Source organism: Mauremys mutica, chromosome 7, assembly GCF_020497125.1.
Source record: "Mauremys mutica isolate MM-2020 ecotype Southern chromosome 7, ASM2049712v1, whole genome shotgun sequence".
Taxonomy (NCBI): Eukaryota; Metazoa; Chordata; order Testudines; family Geoemydidae; genus Mauremys; species Mauremys mutica.
The window spans coordinates 103331412-103353311 of NC_059078.1; the positions used below are offsets into that span (position 1 = coordinate 103331412).

At 39.2% G+C, this 21900-nt stretch overlaps 1 long non-coding RNA gene across 1 annotated transcript in view; it reads left to right on the forward strand.

Annotated features, from left to right (window-relative positions):
- LOC123375077 overlaps positions 1-21900 on the forward strand; it is a 123279-nt gene that overhangs the window by 37684 nt on the left and 63695 nt on the right. The window contains exon 2 of the long non-coding RNA XR_006581307.1: positions 14312-14364. This is a non-coding gene — a long non-coding RNA (uncharacterized LOC123375077). The remainder of the gene's footprint in view (positions 1-14311; positions 14365-21900) is intronic.

Consider the following 21900-nt stretch of genomic DNA (forward strand, 5'->3'; position numbering starts at 1 on the left):
GTGTTGGTGTCACTAGGCATAAATCTAGGTAACTCGGGAGGATAAAAGACCACAAATGTCGATAAAGTCTTCTTGCTGTAGGCCTATGTGAACCAAAGGAGCTCCATGTTAAGCGCTTCTGTTAGCCTTACTAAACTTTTGTAACCTCCTGTTCTATGTGCTGACTGCTAGCAGCTACAAGGCCGGTTTGCACTAGATGCAGCCAATACTAGATAAGATAGGCGGAAAGCAAATGCTGTAATCAAGGTTATATGCATGAGAAAGTAGCCCACACAGTGGAAAAGTTCAAAAAGAAAAAAACAAAGGGGGTATAAATACTGGGACCCTGCCTGCGTGCGGGTGTGCAGGATTTGAGATTGCTATTTCTCCCTTGCACCTTATTTGAGCTCAAATAAACTTGTGTTAGCTTCTCCACCCTGGTGTGTTTATTGGCGCGACGCACACCGGGCAACGAACCCCGCTGTTGCCCCCTCGGGCCCTCTGGGCCGGCAACATTAGTTTGGAAGCAATCTTTATTCTATTAATTGAAAGGAAACAGAGCCCTGCAAAGCAACAGACAGTTATCTTAAACCTTCAAAGTGCATCATCTGCACCAATAACAATCACCTCCTAGCATTACAAGCACTGCACTCCCGAGTATAGCAACAAATATTAGTGACTTTCAGCTTCAAATTGCTGCCTCAAGGCATCCCTGAGCCTTTTGGCCCTGCATTGTGCCCATCTTATAGCCCTGGTTTTTGGCTGTTCAAATTCAGCCTCCAGGTGCTGAGCCTCAGCAGTCCAGCCCTGAGTGAAGCTTTCACCCTTCCCTTCACAAATATTATGTACCGTAGCACACGGCTATAAGCATAGGAATATTGTCATCAGCCAGGTCCAGCTTCCTGTATAGGCAGCACCAGTGGGCCTTTAAATGGCCAAAAGCACACTTAGCAGTCATTCTGCACTTGCTCAGGCTGTTGTTGAACCACTTCTTGCTGCTTTCAAGGTGCCTCATGTATGGCTCCTTAAGCCACAGCATTAAGGGGTAGGCAGAGTCTCCTAGGATCACAATGGGCATTTTGACTTCCCCTACAGTGATCTTCTGGTCTGGGAAGAGAGTCCCTGCTTGCAACTTCTTGAACACACCAGTGTTCTGAAAGATGCGTGCATCATGCACCTTTCCAGACCAGCCTGTGTTAATGTCTGTGAAATGCCCATGGTGATCCACAAGTGCCTGGAGAACCATTGAGAAATACCCCTTGCGATTAATGTATTCGGTGGTTAAGTGGTCTGCTGCCAGCACTGGAATATGCATGCTATCGATTGCCCCTCTGCAGTTAGGGAAGCCCATTTGTGCAAAGCCATCCACAATGTCACGCACATTGCCCAGAGTCACGGTCTTTTGGAGCAGGATGCGATTAATGGCTTTGCACACTTCCATCAGCCCGAGTCCAACGGTTGACTTTCCCACTCTGAACTGGTTAGCGACCGATCGGTAGCAGTCTGGAGTAGCCAGCTTCCACAGTGAAATCATCACGTGCTTCTCCAACAACAGGGCAGCTCTCAATCTTGTGTCCTGGCCCTCAGGGCAGGGGCGAGCTTACCACACAGTCCCATGAATGTGGCTTTTCTCATCCGAAAGTTCTGCAGCCACTTCTCGTGCATGACAATGTGATCCCACCATTCAATGCTTGTTTCCCGAGCCCAAAAGCAGCGTTCCACTGCGGTCAGCACCTCGGTGAATGCCACAAGCAATCTCGTGTCATAGCGACTATGCGTAGTGAGATCAATGTTGCACTCCTCTTGCCTTTCTAGTTTAAGGAATAACTCCACTGCCACTCATGACATGTTAGTCAGAGTGAGCAGCATACTGGTCAGCAGTTTGGGATTCATTCCTGCAGACCGAAGAGGCCAAGTACGCAGTACACAAACCGTTGAAAGATGGCCCCTCCGCCTTCCCACAATTCTTAGCAGCAGAAGAGGAAGAGCAGCTTTGTGGGATAGCTGCCCAGAGTGCACCACTCCGAATACTGCTGCAAGTGCCGCAAGTGTGAACATGCTAGTGCTCAGGCAGCTGACAGTATGAACACACAACAGCGGTTTCCCTTCAGCGTTCTCTGAGTGGCGCTGTAACTGCCGACGCTGTAACTCGGCCACTGTAGACATACCCTTAGAGAGGTTTCATAGGCATTTGGAAGTTGTCATGTCAGATTCTCTACACACACCAGAGTCTTTAAACTTCCTATTCCTTAATTGTAGTTCTATGGCATTCCCTTGTCTAAAGACTTTGGCCCAGATCCTGCACAGACTTACACACGTGCTTACCTTTACTATCTAGCTGGTTCCATTGATTTCAGTCAGACTGCTCAGGTTAGGAAAGGGAAGCAGATGCAAAAGTCTTTGCAGGATTTGGGCCTATTGGTTACAAAAAGTATCCTTTCCTGAATGTGCTAGTTGGGTGCACACATGCTCGTTTTGGCAATTGCTTGAGCCAGCTCTGTGTGTTGGGGGGTGGGGGGGGAATCTCATTATCTTGTAAATTACTGGAAGAACAGTTAAGACCAAAAGAGCTTGGAAGGGATTTTTAGGACATCATAAAGCAGGATTTTATATATTTATAATTTTTTAAAGTAGGGAAAATTTGAGTCTGTTGGCCCTGAAGTATTTTTGTAAAGTGTCATGGACTAAAATATGCTCATGTTTAGGAAATAATTTCTTATTTAGTATTGTGTGTGTGTGTGTGTACACACGTGATGTTTCTTCTGTTTGGTAGCTGTTTTTTTCCCTCTGAAAATGTCTCTCCAAAGTCACTAGCAAGCTTATGGGTTTCAATAGGTTGATGCTTCACCTGGTGACATCTAAATTGAACTTTTTATTAAAATAGCTAATTCATGAAGATGTTTAATGCATTGTGAAACTCCATCTTCCAAAGCAAAAGTAGCAGAGGAGAGTTTATAATGGACTTAAATCAGTTGAGTACAAGGCTAACAGTTTTCCAGCGTACTGAGAACAGCCTTGTCAAAGAACACCTCATACATGCTGAGGGAGCACATACAAAATAGTAGAAAATACACGTGCGTTGCATAGCTGAAAGTGTTTGTTTGGGTTGACTTGTACCCTGGCTACTCCTGCTCCCTTCCAAAAAGATAAACAACTTCTGACTCTTAAAGCTTCCTTTCCCTTTTGTTCCCATTTTCTCCCTTCAGGCTCCTCATTCTTTTTTGCTCTCTTCAGAGAATGATGTGGTTCGAACGCTTGGAAACAACGTGAATACAATTTTTTAAAAATGACTAATTCAAGGGTTTCCTAACTTGAATTGCCATTAAAGTTCTTTTTTTATGTGATCAATAATAGCTTTATTTGGTAGGGTTTTCAAGCAGCATTATCAATTCCAACCTTTATAATTTTTTTTGGTATTTTCATAATTCTGTTTGAAAGACAAAACTCAATCATGTTGCCAGCCTTGAACTACACACTTTTATCCGGGATTATGTGGCTTAATAAAAAAGTGAAGGTTTTATGCAAAATCCCTGCATCTTTAATATTAGTATAACCTGATTCAGCTATTTTAAAAGATAAGAAATTATGTCTGACCAAAAGCAGCAGACATAATCAAGTATTATAAATGTTATTTAAGAAATGTAAATCCATATAAACATCAATGTATGACATATAGCATATAAAATCTGTCTTTATTTGGTAAAATTCCCTGAACTGCAAAACTTAACAGTGATAGTCATTAGAAATCAAAATGTAAGCAGTGGATTATAAATTAAGCATGAATGTTATTATTGAATTACTTAGAAAATATTATGTTTAACTTGTTTAGGATAACCTTTTAAATTGTAGATATATGTATTTCAATCTAATTATTCCATTTGCTATATCTTGCATGATATACTTGTTCCCTGATGCAATTTTGGTCTAATCGATGCATAATTTGATAGTGTATCGTTTGAGAACTTTTCTTAGGGTTGGGGGAGGTGGGAAGTGAAATTAATAAGTGCAGATTTTATGTCTGAGAAGATGGGCTATGTGTTTATGGCTTCTCAAGAAGTTGCTCATATGGTGGGAAAAGTGTATGATGATAGCAACAAAAGCATAAATTCCCACCCAAAAGTTCCCCTTTTGTTAATCTTCTAGGCTTCATCTCCTCCTACCTAAGGATAACCCACATGGTGATGGAATGTGTCTTTGAATTCTTCCGTAAGGATGTTGGGGGTTTATCCCTTCATGAAAGAGACCAGGGTCTGACCCACCCTAACTTGCAGTGTTGTCCAAGGGACCACTGCACAGTTGTCCAACCTCTCTGGCTTGATAGGGCTCTTCAACTACACATGATATCAGAGGTATCCAGAACTGCAGCAGCCTCTGCAACTCCCCTCAGGATTGGTGGTTTCCAAGCTACTTAAAAAATAGTAACAGTAGAAGCCATTGCAATTATGTATACAGTAACTTGTGGCTCTGGTTTGTAGAGAAGGTGGATGGGAAGATTTGTATTTTTTCTTTCTCTGTCTTGAGTGTAATAATGGGTAAGAAAAAGGTGTTGCTTCTGAACTATATATGGAAAATAAGATACAATGTGATCTCTTGGGAGTCTGGTCTGTACATGAAGGATAAGAGTCAAAATGTTGGTGTCTTTGGCTACCAGGTAGATGAATGGAAAATGGCACGTATTTGGATCTGAAAGCCACATGTGCTGGGTGGAAGATGTCTTGTGAGAGTTGGAGACCATATTGGAAATGTATATGATGGCTATAATATGATGGCTGTTGCCTGAGATTTGTTGGAAGTACAATGACAAAATGAAGGCAGTTTTTTTGGAATATGTATGCATTTTACAAATGTGCTTAGTTCATATAATATCTTATGTATTGGGACACAGAATATTTATCTACCTTCCCTCAACAGTTCTTTTTATTCCTTTAAATAATTAGTTTTACTATAACGTTCCCATGGAGTTTCAGAAGTTGGCACAACCTCTGATTACAGTTCATTTGAATCAAGAATATAATATTTCAAAATTAGTAGCAAGTGGCTCATTTTTAGCCTCAAGAAATGTTACACAATGTCACACTTTTTTTTCCCCAAAAACAAATATAGGTCCCAAATATGCACCTTTTTTGAATTGCAAAAGTCCCTTGGCATTTTACTGTCATGAGGCATGCATGATAGGACTCAGAAATGTTAACTATTGAGAGGTCCCCCATTAACAGTCAGCATTTGTCAAGACTTACTAACCAGTGTTCACTAAGCTTTCTATGGTTAGTCCCCGTACTGAGGATAAGAGATAAGTGTGGTAACAGCTGTCAAATGTTGACTTTTTAATTACTTCCTCTGCAGGAAAAATGATCTGATAGAAATTTATTCTAAATCAGTGTTGTCATGACTAATAGTTCATTTAGTGGTAGATTTCAAATATTTAAATAGTCAGCATATATTAAGGGGAAGTTACTGTACAGCAGACTGTGGGGGACAGCTTGCTGTTCTTGTTTAGAAAGAAGCCCTTTCAAAATTAAGCCATTTGCACATGATTTTATAAAGTATATTCACATGAGAATAAAATGAGTTTTCTTGTGTATGCGATTCTTTCTGTTTATTGCTGTATTTTTGATTCAATGCCATTGCTCTCAGATATTTTTAATAAAAAATGTTCCCATTTTGCTGTAGCAATTTCCAGCTTCTTTCATTTGTTTTGTTTGAATGTGTGTCTAGCAGTGACACACTACAGCATAATGATTGTATAGGCCTTGTTGTTTAGCAACTAATTTAAACGACAATACATATAAATTTGAATAGAGGGAAGTGTCCTTTAATACTCTTTTTAAAGCTTAATGGAAGTGCCATGTTGGACTGTGTGGTGGAATATCGAACAATTCTGTTTTGTTTTATATTCAGATGCATTTAGATGTTTCTTTAAACTCTTTTTGTGGCTCTTTGAATGCAGTGAAACTGCAGTGATAACATTTATCAAAGGAATAGTGAATCACTCTGATACAAAAGGGATATTTATATCAGTGCTGGATTACTTTTACCACAATTTTTTTTATATTGTAAAGTTTTGTTTTATAATGCTGTTAGTAGCAAAACTAGACATGAATAGTAATTGGAATACTGTTAATTGTATGATAGCAAGCTCTTTAAGCCCACAGTAACTTTTGTAATGGCGCGCACAATGTCTCTTCCCACCCCAACCTCCAGCCCTACCGCTTAACATCCTAAGTAGGAAATGTGTGGTAAAAATGTTAAGAATGTGTATGAAATGATGCCATATTGAGAGTTTAAAACCAGTAATACTGACAGGGATAAATACTTATTATAGTTAGTCAATTTTCTTCTAATGATTTATTTTTAATAAAAATAGTTTTTCCCCTAAATCAGAAAATACTTCTCCAAAAAGTGTGGAGGCAGGGTTAGGAAGGAAAATTTAAAAAGAAAAAACAAACAATTTTTAATCAAAACAAATTTCACCTCTACCATACCTGTAGAATGAAAGTAACTTGAAATTATTATTATTATTTTTTACAAAGTGACTCATATTTTTAGCCAACTCTAAGTAATAATGCACAGTAAAAGCAGATTCTTGCAATACTTTCTCAGCCTCCCGTTCTCACTCCTTTTTATTTCCTTTCATATATATTTGCCATTTCCATAAAACTTTCCCCATTTGCCAATGGGAAAGCATCACAGAGATTGTTCTTTCCTTCTCAGATGGAACTGTTCAGGAAGAACTTCCAAAAATATTATATAAATAGATAATGTTTTACTATTTTACCTAGAACTGACAGTTTCCTAGTATCCTTTCCAAGTGCCATCTAAATCACTACAGATCAGATCTCCCTAAAGAGCAAGTGCACCAGTGTACATTCCATACACATTCAGCTGGCTGTCTACAGTGCTGCTGACCAGACAGGAAATATCATGCAGGGAGAAACACCTTTTTCAAGAGTTAACCATTCTGTGGCATTTCCTGTCTAAACAGTGGCACTGATAGGCAGGTAGCTGGGTACACTCCTTAGTATTGTGGCCACCACTCTAGGCACCTCTATGGAGTGGGAAAATCGGGAAGCTTCTCACAGTTACCAACAGTCCTAAAAGGGAGAACCCCAAAGTGAATGTCCCCAACCCATTTCCACTGCATTCAGGAGAAGCACAAGTTGTCCTGGCAGATGCTCTGCAGAGAAACATGGCAAATGTCAAATGGAAATTAATTGAGGGTCCCTCGACCCACGCCATATCATGAGTGCTCCTCAGGCTAAAGTTACACTCACAGACTCAGCCCACATTTCTCCTCCAGTTTATCTCAGATCCCCAGCTATGCCACAAGCCCATCCCTAGTTTCCCAGCCTAATCTATTCCATTCTAAAGTAGCCTACCCCACCCTTCCCACCCAATCAGCCTCCCCCAGTTTCTACCCTAACCCCCTCCTGCCATCACCTGATCTAAATTTATCAACTCTTTAGATTCCTGGCAGAAGCAACACTTTTCCTATCTCAATCCCCCATCTGTCCTTTGTTCATATGTGGAAAAAAGACTTGGGAGATGCAATGGTTTATCAAGTTCGTGTCCAGGATGGGGATCTGAATGTTACTGAACTAGAATGTGATACTTTTGGGGACATACAGGGTAAAGCGTTTGCATTATTTACATAAATATGCAATTTGATGTCATATATGTGAATGAGAGAATGCATATTCATGATATGTAAATCAGTACATTACATTATTTGCATGCAATCTCCAGAGCTGCTTTTCTTTATCCTCCCCAGCTCCTCCTAGTAGCCTTTCTGCTATACAATTTAAAGAAATAAGATACAGCCCCACATAGTTTTAGTGTATTTTTAGAGCCGTTGGGGATTTTTTTTTGACACTTTTTTTTTCTATTTAATAATACTGATTTGTTGAAACTGAAACAATTTGTTGGAAAGGATCAGTTTTGACAAATTTTCTGTTGTGAAAAATTTGTAGAAATGCCGTTTTGGTATTTTTGAAATTTAAAAACTTCTGGGTTTTGGTTTAAAATGACAGTGTTTCAAAATGTAAGTTAATTTATAGTGCATATATTTTTAAAAGAGCAAAATCAAATCAAAAGTTTCATAATTATTGAAACAAAATATTTCTACAACCTAATCCTAAACATTTTTTTTATATTTCAGTTGATTTAATTTTTTATATATTTCTTTGGATTTTAATATTTTTTAAATCTGAATTTGGGACAGGGAAATATTCTGAAATCTTGAAAATTTCTTGCAGGATGAGAAAACAGTTTCCTGCCCGGCTCTAGATGTTTTCTCAGGGCTTGATACAACTAACTCTTTTATTCTCATCTCTTTTACTTTCTCCTGTGATTCCCCCCTGCCCCTTACCCCGCATGTTTTTGAGCCGTTCCTCTCTTTTTCTTTTTTTTTCTCCCCTGCATGAGTACCCCCCCACACTTTTCTATTTCTTGGAGGCACACCATTCTCGGTCCCCACTCCACTCCACTCCATTATTTCCTCTAATAATCTGTCCTTCCACCACTGGTTTGCCCCACTTCAGCCTTTGTCTCACTATCTAGATTCCTACACTGCCCCTAGTCACTGAATATCTGTCCATCTCACATGAGTTAAGCTTCCTTAGTTTCCCTTTTCTACAGTCCGTCCAAACAAGTCTGCTATTTCCAAACAAGTCTGCTAGCCTTTTTCCATCCCTACATTTCCCAGCCAAAATCTCTTCTTTCAGGTTGCTTCTGGTACACTATAGGACAACCCATTTCTCTGATTACATCCAAGTAGCACTAGATAAAGGAAGATGTTTAGGGAAGGCTGCAGGAGCTGCAATCAGCTTTGTAAGGAGCCTGGATGCATTTTCTTTTTCAATGTGTGTACTTATAGGAGGGTAGCATATCTCTGCAGGTTCTTCCACTACCAAGATCAGTGTCTCTGAGCTGCTAGGTCTCTTTGATCAGTGCTCTCAGAACCTCAGGCAGAGGCATCGGGGTGCTGAGCAGCACATTCCTCTGCTTCTCCTGATGCACAGCAAGGAACTCCACAAATGTTGGTTTATGAGCAAGTATCTGGGAGCTGCCAGAAGTGAGTGGAAAATCTGCTCCCTTGACTTTCTAAATGTATTGAGAGCTGCACCTCTAACCTTGAATGTCTGGCCATTAGCTGTCCAGAAAATAGCAGAAAAAAGTTATTTTGACCACGTTTTTATAGTATTGTCAAAGCTAGGCCATTCTGAGTCCTCTCTTACTTATGAAAGCTTCTGTTGTTCATGTCACAACTGCTCTGAAAGGTAACGCATATAATGCTGTCTGTCTGCCAACATCACAAACTGCCACTTTTATTGCTCAGGGTGATTTTTTTCCACTCAGACTCCATTTCCTGACAGGATGTAAAATGCAAGCCTAAACTAATGAACAAATGGGAAAATAGCTGTTCTACTATAATCTCCATACTTCACATGGAGACAGGGAATATGCATGTTCATTCCACTCCATTAGATACTGCCAACTGATTCTTTCATGGCTCTTTTGTTGGTGAGTCATGAATTCATCCCTAACACATGGAATAAAAATACATTCACTTTCCATATTTGGAGAGATGCGGCCACCTTCCACAAAGGATTTACATGCACAAACTCTCCTTTGACTCATCTGGAGAATGGACTTTATTGTGTGTGGGTTTATGTGATGTATAAATAGGCTTTGGCAGAGTTCAATTTTTTTTATAATTTTGCATATCAATACTTTAAAGGGTTTTATTATGTTGATTTAAATTTTCACAGTTGAGTAAAATTATGGTATTTAAGCATTTTTTTCCCAATATTTAAATGTTCACAGTTGTGGGAAATTAATATGGGGTCAGCCAATAATTATTTAATGACAGTAGACATGGAGATTCAAAAAGTTAATTTTTGTAACTGTTTAAAATACACATTATTAATGTCACATGTCAAAATATACAAAGTAAATATCCTTAAATCATACTCAAGTTCTCAAGCAGCATTTTTCTTCCTTTGCCTATCTGTAAATTTTGATGACTATCAATGGAAATATTTTTTTTGTTTGTATGCATAAAATGAAATCAACATTTACAGATACAAATCTAATCTTTCCAAACCTATATATAAACAAATACAATTGCTTGTATTCAAATAACCAGTAAACTGTATCGATGAATAGAATAAAAATATGAAACCTGTTAATTAACTCAACCTTTCATCTTTCTTAGGTAGAAGGAGTTCAGTACAGCTCATTATGAGAGTCTTCCGGATGAGACTTTATAGACAGTAGTTATGTCTCTTCTTTGTGGACACTGAGTGGCATTTACAAGTGTGGCCAGTGTTAGTCAAACTCTGCACCCACTGGAGCAACTGGTAAAATGTCCAGTGGCTTCAACAGGAGCAGAATTAGCCTAATGCTGATTGAATACAAGTATAGATCCCACTGTTACGGTTCAGTGGCAATTTTTTTGAGAATAGGTTTTTATTCTATATTTTTAAATAAAATGTTGGCTCTGTCCCAGATATCTACCACCCTACTTCTCTTTCATGCCACTAGTGACTGCATTGCAGTCATGAATTGATTCTGCCCTCAGAAAAGCACTTAAGCAAATGAATTAAATGGGATTTAAATAGTTTCTTAAGTGTCCTTCTAAGATAGGAATGTTTTCCTGGATTAAAACTATAGTTTGTAAAAAAAAAAAAAAAAATAGGATCTCTTGGTTGGAATGTGCTATATAAAAATACATATATACATACATGCTGGGCAAAAGTTCTTCCCTCAGTTCCACCTATGCAACCTCATTCCACGGGTGTAACAGAGGGACCAAATTTTATCCACTCTGTATAGATACAGTACATTAAATTGTGACTGTTATATTAATTAATGACCTACACTATTTAATCTTATTTAATAGCTATTTAAGGAATCTATTCCCTAGTGTAAGAAGATTAGACTCTTCCAGACTTGGTATTGCAACATGGAATTAGCTTAACCTAATTTAAAATAAAAAAAATCAATGAAACTTATCTCAAAAAAGTAGTTAAGCAGAATTCATTGTTGACTAATCTTCCTAGTCCTTGTAAAACTGCAATGTGTATGTCTTTGTTATTTTTCTTGTTTCGTTAGCGGGAATTCACTGAATAAATCTCAGTGCACTACAACTAATTACTGGCTTTTCTAGGTTCCTGCAGTGCAGATATGCTCCCTTTTTTCATAGCTTGCTGAAAATGAATGTGCATAAATTCTTTAGCATGAGAGATAAGTCAAGGGAAATGGCATTCAGGTGGACAAAGCAGCCCAGACAGTCCATCAAGAGTCTAACCTGCCTGTTCTGCTAGAGAATTGGCTCCTGTTGAAAGACTATTTCCCATACCTTGGCATCTGGGTTCTGTAATTACCATTTACAGTGTGAGAAGAGGAGGGGGGAAGTGTTTAGACGCTGTTCTCTCTAGTATTCCCCTTTTCACTCCCAAATACATTCAGATTTTTTGCTCGTAAATTAGAAAATATTTGTTAAAGATACAGAATGAAATAATTTAAAAATATATTTCTTTAAATAGAAAAGTGACATCAACTCAAGGCAATATGAGCTTGAATTTCCTGGTACTTATTGCTAATACTTTTTACATTTCTTTCTATCATAAGGAGATTTCAATTTCCAGCAGTAAAGGGCTTGTATAATATAGTACAATGAAACTATTTTACTTTTTTTTAAATGTATGGCTTGTGCAATTGGTGTACTTATTCTGCAGATGATTGATTTGTTTGAAATACAAATCTCCTCCAAACTCACACACTCCTGTCTCCAAACACATGCATACCCATTCCCTCTTGCTCTTTACAAGAGAATTAGAAAGGCTGGTTGTCAACGGAAGTCTGAAAATAGAAAAGAAACACTTTTTGAACTGGTGTGGTCACGGTTTAATAATGTGATGATGCCTGGAGAGTTTGAAAAGTTTCCTGATTTTACCCATGAATAAAAGGTTTTAGGCACAAAAAAAATAAAAATAAAAAACCCAAAACAAAACAAAAAAACAACAACCTAACAAACTAACATACAAAAACCAGGGCACTGCAAATATTCTTCCAGCTTCTAGCAGCTTAATTGTCTGTCTCTCCATTTCTGGACATTTTTCAGTGTTGTTCTGTAGAAAATAGGAATAGAAGGATTGTAAATGACTAAATCTTGTCCTCTTGGCAGTATGGAAAAACTGCTATCTGCAGATATCAGACATAAACACATTTTTCATGGGCAACTCAGCCTCCTGGGATGTTCTAAAGAATAGAAACATTATTAGTTGTTTTAGTTCTTAGCAATGTTTTCTTATGCACTAATGTTCTGTTCTAATGTAAACATCTATGGAGAAAATATTTTGTAAGTCTGAATCACTTAATTTTATAAAAGCAGCAAAGAGTCTTGTGGCACCTTATAGATTAACAGACGTTTGGGAGCATGAGCTTTCGTGGGTGAACACCCACTTCGTCGGATGCATGTAGTGGAAATTTCCAGGGGCAGGTATATATATGAGCAAGCAAGAAGCAGGCTAGAGATAACGAGGTTAGTTCAATCAGGTCCTGAAGTTTTTTTTGCTGCAGGATGGCCACCTTAAGATCTGCTAACTTCAGGACCAGACTTCAAAGAGAAACTGCTGAGCTCCAGTTCATCTGCAAATTTGACACCATCAGCTCAGGATTAAACAAAGACTGTGAATGGCTTGCCAATTACAGAACCAGTTTCTCCTCTCTTGGTTTTCACACCTCAGCTGCTAGAAGAGGGCCTCATCCTCCCTGACTGAACTAACCTCGTTATCTCTAGCCTGCTTCTTGCTTGCTCATATATATACCTGTCTGTTAGTCTATAAGGTGCCACAAGACTCTTCGCTGCTTTTACAGATCCAGACTAACACGGCTACCCCTCTGATACTTAATTTTATGTTGTTATATGTAGTGTGACAGACCCAGGGCAGTGGGGTACAGGAGTCTGGTAGAGGGCAAATATACTGGTCACTGGATGAGTAGTTTTCTGTTCCCAGAGTGACCAGAGCAGGGGCTGCACTAAAGAGTAACAGGAACCTGCTAGAACCAATTAAGACAGGCAGGATGATTGACACCTGGAGCCAATTAAGAAACTGCTAGAATCAATTAGGACAGGCTAGCTAATCAGGGCAATTTAGTTTAAAAAGGACCTCACTTCAGTTTGTGGTATGCATGTGAGGAGCTGGGAGCAAGAGGCATGAGGACCTGAGAGTGAGAAGACATATTGCTGGAAGACCAGGAGAAAGGTTCTGTGTTGAGGATAAAGAAGGTGTTGGGAGGAGGCCATGGGGAAGTAGCCCAGGGAGTTGTAGGTGTCACGCAGCTGTTACAGGAGGTACTACAGACAGCTGCAATCCGCAGGGCCCTGGGCTGGAAACTGGAGTAGAGGGCTGGCCCGGTTTCCCACCAAACCTCCCAACTCCTGATCAGACACAGGAGAAATTGACCTGGACTGTGGCTTCTACCAGAGGGGAAGACCTGTGGGCTGTTTCCTGACCCACATGATGAATCTGTGAGGCGGGCAAATCTGCCAATAAGTGCAGGACCCACCAAGGTAGAGGAGGAACTTTGTCACTGTAGCCTTCTGATATTAATTTCTTCACTGATAGTGTAGGTAGGTGGTGCAACACCATGATTGTTTTCTTATAACTTCTGATTGTTGTCTGATCAAGATTGTAAAATCTCCTAAAACGCTTTTCAGTGCTGTGCATACATATGGTGAGAGATGGAATAACTGCAAAAGGAAGTTAAAAAAGGCTTTCTTCAGGAGTGATTATTATTTATTGGTGTTATTGTTTGTATTACAGTAGAGTCTAGAGGCTTCAGTCAAGATCAGGACCTCATTGTGATCTGTATAAAGGACAAAGTTAAAGACAGTCCCATTCTCTTTCAGCTTCAAATCTAAGAGGGCTAGATAGAGTGGGAGAAAGAGAAAATAATAGTCTTATTTGACAATAGTTGAACTGAAGCAGACAGAGAGCGTAGGCTGAGTTTATCTAAATCCTGAAAAATTCACTTATCCACCTGAAATGTTAAATGTCTGCATATTCAACTTTAACCCTCCACTTCTCTGACCTACTTATGTCCCCAACAATTTCTCTGTGCATCTATAAGACACCTATTACCATGGTATCTAGGTGCTGCCCCAATAGACTCCACCCACTTTCCTCACTTTTCTTCAGTATATCCCCCTCCCCACAACTCTTCTATTTCCACACCTTTAAAGGATTTCACGGTGAATCAATAATCATTACCATCTTCCCGTACTTTTCTATGTTGCACAGCTGGTAACTTTTTTGTTTTGTTTTAGGTGTTATGGAGAGCTGCCACCTGGATGGAGGAACCTCTGTTTTGTACACACCTGTAAGCATATCATGAAAGTGTTCAAATTGTATGTGACATGTGAGTACGTAATGTTGATGTGTCTCTCCGAAATAGCATGTTGAAGTGAACAATGTCCAGTTAGGTAAAAAGTAAACTCTTCCTTTGATCTGTACTAAGATCTCTTGCATTTCTCTTTATGGCCGTTATGCTTGTCAACAGAAGCCTTACATATGGAATGAATGAAGAATTTCCCCTCAAATATTGGAGAGGAGAATTTCACCTTTAAATTTCATGACTACATTTCATTTAGCCAGGATAAATTAAATATTAACTTGGAGTGAAGATGTAGGAAATGAATATAGTCTAGGTCTGTGTTAACATTTTTCTTATTGCATACTCAACACCTTAGCATTTAAATGCCTGGGGTTTTCTGCAGCACTGGTGGATGAAAAGAGCAGCATTGCCATCCCCCTTAGCCCTGGCTTGCCTTTTCCACTCCTTGCCCAGTCACTGATCAAGGGGATGAAGTTCATCCCCCCTCCCTTGATCTGCTCACTCCACACTCCTGGATCCCAGGCAATGGGGGATGTTGCAGAGGCAAGTTGTTGTGTATTTGGCTGTCATGGTTTTTGTTGCTATGGCAACTGAGTTAGATTATTATGGGTTAGCTCAGCCAGCTTCAGCCGGCTGAGGGAGCTCTCTGAGTCTGTAAATAAAATGGTGGTTTTGTTAGCTGTCTGCTGTCTGGCCTCAAGTGATTTCTTCCTAAACCGGCTGCCCCCAAGGATATAACACAAGTGCTAACTCCTTTTTCCATGTAGAAGGACAGGGGTGTGAGAACAAAAGGTCCTCAGTGCGCATACACATGCAGGGTTTGAGTATTAAAATAAATATATGACTAGCAGGGTGGAAGATCAGTTTTGCTGAGTAACTTCATTTGGTGGTGTAGAAAGCTCCATTCTTGTTTGATGCAGGTTACTTTGGTTTTCTTTCTTTTTTGTGTAAATATTTGTGTGTGGGGGGAGGGTTTCACTCTCAACTTTTCAGGGGTGTGACATGTGCTTTCCTCAGGTGAGGAATATATTAATGTTCAGACATGAAAGCTGTACAGCCCTAAAGACTGGCAGACAGTGCTTTGTACAGACCTAGTTCTGAAATATTAAATATTTATAGGCTAGAACTGAATGGTTTTACTGTCCTGGAACTTGAATAAAGCACTGTCCTGGAAGTTGCAATGCTGGCATAAAACTGAGATGAAACCCTGCACAGTTCTAGAATCGAAGTTTGAGTCCCAAAATAGACCCAAGGTCAAAGAACTCTGCAGACAGAAGTACCAATACATTCACTGGAGTTTTGACAAATGGGTTTTAGAAATGTGCCACTTTTCTTTTAAATTTAAAAGGAATTCCTTCCCGCTTGAAAAAAAATATATATTTTAAACTTTTAAAAATACAATAAAGGAAAGTGATATTAAAATTTAGAGGTTCTTTTTCCAGACCATTCTCGTATAATTTCAGTCATTTTAATTAGTCTTTATCAGAGAACTTGCTACTGTAACAATGTAATGATCATTTAAAGTGACATGCAGAATTTATAGAATTATTTTCAATGTTTATCTTCATAATATGATCAAAGAAGATATATTGGACAAGATGACATGCTTATAAAGTTAAATTAAACCATTACTTTTAATTTTTAGAGCTGGGATGTATCTCAGTAATATTTAAATACTGCAGCCTTAGCATCTATGGCCAAGTATATAAAACAAGTAAGTTAACGAAGAATCCATGACAGGCACTGATATTTCTTGTGTAATTTTTAAGAGATCGGAGAGGAGACTGTGTGAATTATTTATATTATTCCTATGAATATTATGTGCATCTGTGTGGTGTTAGAGGTTAAACTTCTGGTTCTGTGGAATCCAAATAGTTAAATCCAGTTTGAGCTCTTCAGGAACCCAGCAGTGGCTTTAATTCAATTGCCTGGTCCTCACAGGACAGTGCCCTAATCCTCTTTTGGGAGGCTATTACTGATCCTCCCTAAAGAACCACGTAAACCAGTTTGGATAAGATGCAGAGTCCCAAGTCAAAGACTTGAATCATGAACAAAGGATATTTGGAATGAGTAAAAACATCTATGAGCTAAGGAGAGAGAAATACTGATTAGAGGAATCACTGAAGAAATGTCTACACTACAATCCGAGGTGTGATTGTGGCATAGACCTACTTGTGCTAACACAGCTAAAAATAGCAGTGTACACATGGCAATACAGGCTTCAGCACAGGCAAGCAAAATGAATACATAACCAGAGTTCCTGGCATGCTTTTACATTCTGTGCTTAAGACCATGCTGCTGCATCTACATTGCTACTCTGAGCCATGATAGTGTGGGTGTGTATACCAATGCTTCAGTCACACCTCACATTACAGTGTGTATGTACCCTGAGAGAAGGAGGCTGCATGAGCAGTCCACCTTGCCTACCCTATTACTGTGAAGCTACTTAGAACTTGCAAAGAAAGGCCACAGGTCAGATAAGAAAATGTGTTTAGACATTTGTTGTTTTAATCCTGGTCTCTCCACTTGTGATGTTTCCATAGATAAATAAATCACACTTGTTTTTGGAAAGCTGTCTTAAGTCACTGCATTTATCGGCCAGTCACATTTCTCAGAGAGAAGTGTCTAGCATGACTGTTGGGCCTGCTGGTATAATGCAATTGGTGTAACAGAGGTTACTGTAACCTGGTGAGCTGTGGGGTTCCTCCCTGAGAGAAACACAGGCATGGTGGCTTGGAATTGGTGCCCAAGGAAGAGAGAGAAAATGGGGTCAAGCTACAGCTGTAACAGTCTGTACGTTCTCTCATATCGCAGGGTGATCGTGACTGTGAGAGACCAGTTAGATGCCTCAAATCTCCTTGAATCCCACCCATCTGTTGTTGACTGACTTGTGCACTGTACTTGGAGTGAACAGGGCTGCTCCATTTGTTACTCAGAAAGCCCTTAATGTCTTGCGACTGGCTTATATGAAAAGAGATGCAGTCTCTTAACAAATACCACCCTGGCTACTCTCAGGAGAGGCATTTGATCTGAAACCACTCTGTTTAACAGAAGCAGATGCCCGCATATGTTTCCAGGAAGGATTCTCAACTTTGGAGCTTACTCTTGCAACTTGGTCTGAAATAGTCCAATTCTGATCTTCAGGGCATGCTGCCAGGGTTTACCAAAGCCTTTTGGGGTGGAGGGTTATGACAGAAGCAAGTATTTAGAGGTGAGGCAAGGTATTGTTTGGATTTGATTTGATATTTGGTTGGTTATTTCCTGGTGTTGGGATGAATGAAGGCTGCTGGTTTATTTCTTGTGATTACTTTTAATTTGTCTCAAAGATGCCTAGAACCTTGGTTAGTTTGTTTAGGCTAGGAAGAATATATATTAAAAAAAACTGTTTAAAAAAGGAGTGTTCTTGCCACTGACTTCACTGGGAGCAAAGCCAGACCCCAGCACTAACACACTATTGATTTTTTTACTAGCTATTTTTATTTATCTGATTACTTTTAATAAGATTCAGAACAGATGTTTGTGATTATGATTCACCGTTTGCACTGGAGGTGAAATTCATCCACATGTGTGAAGGGCTTGCACATCAGGCTGTTCGTCTTTTTTAAAAAAAATACCCATCATATTTGAATACTGACACTTTTGTCAGGCAGTCTATGGAAATATGATCAATACACAGACTTGATTCTGTCACCCTGTCCAGGTACAGGTAGGAAAATTACAATTTCTTATCTCTTTGTCCTTCTATTCTTGTTCCTTCTCTTTGGAGTGCAGACAGAATAGCATGCAAGATTTTACTCTTGCATGTGTGTGAGTAAATGTGTGTATCTTACAGGGAGGCTATGTCAGAAGGGGATCTTGAATTTTGTCCCAAATGTGGACAGATTCATTTTGATCCTCAACTCCATTGGAAAGGTATTTGACAGCTGATAGATGGCTATTGAAAAGGTTCTTTTTCCTGATTGCATTAGTCTTACCCTGTTCATTGAGGATCATAGCCTCCTTGGAAAATCATAGTTGCAAAGGAAAAGGCATGTTCTCCAAGAGCTCAGTCCCAGTACTCTTTGAACTTTGAACATAAAGTGTGTGTTTGGTGGGCAGCTAGTGCTCTGATTTGGATGCACTGAAATAGAGTGCATCAGTCTGTATTTGCCAGCAAGTTGGTTGCATGAACTCAAGTTTCCTTCACATCTGCAGTTGCATTCTCAAGTGCAGTGCATTCAAGGAGATGCTGGAATTTCTAAATGTATAGAGCTGCATTGGCAGTTGTGTGTCACAGGATGGCCACCCAAAAAGTTGAAAATAATGATTTTTCTTGCTAAAGTTGCTATTTGGATGCGTGGGTTTGTTGGAAAAAAGGCTATCCAGCTTGACTTCTCCACCCCCTGCACATCATGGAAATGTGTTGTGCACTGATTCTAAATACCATAGGCTTAGATGGATGGGATCTGGAACAGCAGTTGTACAAATCTAGTGGCCAAATTCCTTCTATGTCTAGGTAGCATGTTATTCCAGTGATAGCAGTCCTGGAGGAACTGTACTGTAGCTGTAGAATATGTGGTCAGTTCCAGTGCTGTGTGTGGTTTGGAAATGCGAAGGGAAGAAGAGAGTGGACAGGGAGTAGTTCTTCCTCACACATTCTGTGTTCCTAGCCTAACTCTAAACCACAAATTTCAGCTCAGGCTTTTTGGGTGGCAGTGAGGGTGAATGGAAGGGACTGTGCCAAAAGGACCACTAAGCTATTTTTGCAAAGGCCAACCTACTGATGAGACCAGCCCTCATATCCCTTTTTGGTGGTTACTGTAGCATTTGAAACAGAAGGGCTAGTGATGACTCATAAAGTGTAAAATGTAACACAGCGTGAGTCAGGTTCCCTTCCTATAAAGCATGTTTACAGCTCTCAAAAAGATTTAGCCTGTATTAATGAGTTTGTATGATTTAGACAAACTCATTTGCAGTGAGATTTTTTTTTTGCAACTGCCAATTATGAACAGAGCAAGTTTTCCAAAAGCAAAGAAATTTTGATATTAAATTATGCAACATTTTCAGTTTTGAAGCATTTTGATAAATAGAATTATCAGCATGAGTTCATTGAAATGAACTCATTCCTTTTGCCTTTCATATTTTTAATTCATTGCAGCAATTTTGAATAAAAAAAAGTGCTGGATGATCCTGAAAAGGCCGGCAATTCTAGTTCAGGTAAACACCCAGTTCTAATGCTTATTGTCTGGAAATATCAAGTAACATATTGCAAAAGCTGGCAGGCATTACATTTCAAATGCGTCCTAGTTTTGGCTGGGGGAAAAAAAACCCCAAATATTTGTTTTCTGGTGCCTATCGCAGCTAAAACAAGCTCAGAGGCACAAGAAAAAAGCTCAGGCTTCATAGGGTTTTTTTTTTTCCGCCCTGCTGTCTATACAAGTGTGGACAGATCACCAGCTGATGTAAATTGGCATAGTTCCAATTAAGTGAATGGAGCTACTCCAATTTACTCCAGCTAAGAATCTGATCCTTGTACTCTGCTCTTCCACAGGGATCCTAGTAATCTGTTTGCCTTGGAAAAATGCGGCATTTGCTTTTTTACAGAGAATCTTTAGTTTTTACATTTTGTAAAAAAATAAAAACACATTAACTGTTAACTAAATTTTACTGGGCCTCACTGCCCTGGGAGTCAGGAGACCACTACTGACTCTGACTCCTAGGCTGCACGACCCTACAACAAAGAGCCATTCGGTGGACTGAAACGCTTAGGCCTCATTGCCTAGATGCAGAAGATGGCTTGAGGATGGGGTGCACTCACCCTGAACTGAACAGGGAATCTCCCAGCCCATCACAACTACCTTATTATATGTAGAATTATACAGAAATAAGTGACATCCTCCACCAATGTATCTCTCTGTCAAAATTCTCGTTGAATTAAATAGTTCAGGATCAGGCCCTATTGTTAGAGTTGCCAGTTTTGGTTGGACGTATTCCTGGAGGGTTCATCCCATGACATCTTTAATTAAAGAATTTTTAATTCCAGGAGACTGCATGACAATCTTGGAGGGTTGGCAACCCTACCCAATGTATGCTAACACATACCAGTGGCCGATCAGACTCAGATATGCTTTTGTTGCATTTTCTTTGAGCAATTACATATAATGCTAAAGTATATTTACCCTAAGGAATGACTAAACTCCTTATTAAATTATACTTTTATTGAGCATTTCTTACTGTGACTTCCAGAAAAAAACCTAAACTCAAAAAGAACTGAAAGCCACCCTGTAATTATACATAACTATAGAACCAAACAAGGATGCTGTGAATAGTGAACCATTTATTTTGTGCTTTAAGATGCTAATAGGTATAGTACTCCAAAAATAGCAAAATATTCTCCTGAGAATAAGAGATGCTGTCATCTCAGATCATTGCAAGTAACTTTTGGTGACTTATGTACTAACCATAAAGTTTCCACTAAGGGTATGTGAGGGGGGAAGATAATTTAGCCCTTTTTGTTTTTGTCCAAAAATACACTTGATATATTCAGATATGACAGGTGCTCAGATATTGTGGTGATGGGGTGTGTATGTTATGATGAACCCAGTTAGGTAAATTTATGAAGAGGAAAATGTTGCTCAGTGGAATGTTTTTCTCCATGAGAAGTATAACACATACTCTGAAGCCTTATCTAGGTGATATTTCAGTGCACTTCCTTTCATGAGTACGTTGCCTTGATGACAATGATTTAATGAGCACCATCTGTACAACATAATTTTTAATCAGGATCTAAGCACTGAAATATTTAGGCCTTTGCATTGTTTAATTATTTAAGTGGAATTCTATAATAACTGGGCAAGGTAGATTAATGTAAAATTATGTAGCACAATCATGTAGGATGAGAGTGGGCACTAATCAATTCTAAATCAGAAAGAAGATGGCTTATCACAAACAGTACACCCACATTAAAACCAAATGACTGAGTTTTCAATCTGCTAATAAGATACCTGTTAAAAATGTGAAGTAGCAGACCCAGTGTTGGGGATATGCAATACACTTCTGGAAACCGCAAATGTTTCTGAAGATTGGTTGGCAGTTATGGTGCTTATGTAGGAAAATACAGCCAAGGGAAACTCCAGAATTACTGACCACTAAGGGCCGGTCCGCACTACCACACAGTAAATCAATCTATCTTACGCAACTTCAGTTATGTGAATAACACAATGGAAGTCGATGTAGTTAGAGCCTCTTATCGTGGTGGCTACACTGAACTGTGTTAATGGGGGAGCATCTCCCATCGACTTTCCTTATGCTTTTTGGGGAGGTGGTGTACACATCACTGGGAGAGTGCTTTCCCATTGATTTTTAGCATGTCTTCACCAGACCCACTAAATCAACACTCACTGAATCAATTGTCAGTGTAGACATGCCATAAGTCTCACCTCCTTTCTGAGAAACTGGCTGGGACAGTAATTAAGGATAGAGCACTACTGTACAATACTTGAAAAAGTTAAACCTGATAGGATCAAACCAGCATGACTTCTT